Here is an 870-nt window from a genome sequence, read left to right as displayed (position 1 = left end):
TGTTTACCCCCCCCCCCCCCCTGTTAAAAGAGCTGACAAATAACAGCACGTTGACACTTGTATGTCTCTCAAGAGTTCTCAGAAGGCATCTAAACATTCAGGTTTTCAAAGCTTTGCATTACCCAAAAGTATTAAGTGAATTTTTCCTGAGGCCACTAAAACAAACTACTACTCCCACTTTCACAGCTCTCCAGCCAACCTCTTTTTATCTGCTGAAATGAAGTTTCATATCTTGCCTTCTAAAGGCAAAATTTGCTTCTCGTTGCACCACTGAGATCGATGGAATTACGCTGGGTTTGTGCCCAGTGTCACTGAAAGGAGAAGCTGGCTCTAGCCTTCGGTTTACAGCACCGTACCACATTCATACCCTGCCGCTTTTCTGGTTAAGAAATTGCAGTTCCAAGGGCCGTCTCTTACAACTTTGATTTTGCATTACCATGTTTCGGTATTATAAATGTAATTTCAAACAATGTCGTAGCCTGCTGTCTGTGTGGGTTTCTATTTACTGCTGTTTGCTTTCCCTGACAGATTTATAAATAAAATGATTTTGACACAGCCTTGTTGCTGTTGCAGAAGTGATATGCCTAAATATAGAAATGCGGTGTAAATATTTATAAGATTCCCTTTATGAGGCAGGCTTTTCTAAGTGCCTCCCAGGGCAGGAGTATGTGTATGGGGGTGTGGGGACTGGAACGACAGCTGTGCTAAGAGTTCCCTGCAGGAGCGGGTAATGGGGCTGCGGCACTCCAGGAGATTTATTTTGGGGAGAGCAGTTTTAAATTCGGCAAGGACTCCACAGAAAGAGAGCTTCTAGTAAGATTAGCCGAGTTCTTGCATCGCTGCCCCTGACACACCGTTTCCCTTCACTTT

This window comes from Aptenodytes forsteri, unplaced genomic scaffold (genome assembly GCF_000699145.1).
Source record: "Aptenodytes forsteri isolate BGI_AS27 unplaced genomic scaffold, ASM69914v1 Scaffold41, whole genome shotgun sequence".
In the NCBI taxonomy this organism is placed as follows: Eukaryota; Metazoa; Chordata; class Aves; order Sphenisciformes; family Spheniscidae; genus Aptenodytes; species Aptenodytes forsteri.
Note: the sequence above shows the minus strand (reverse complement) of the source record.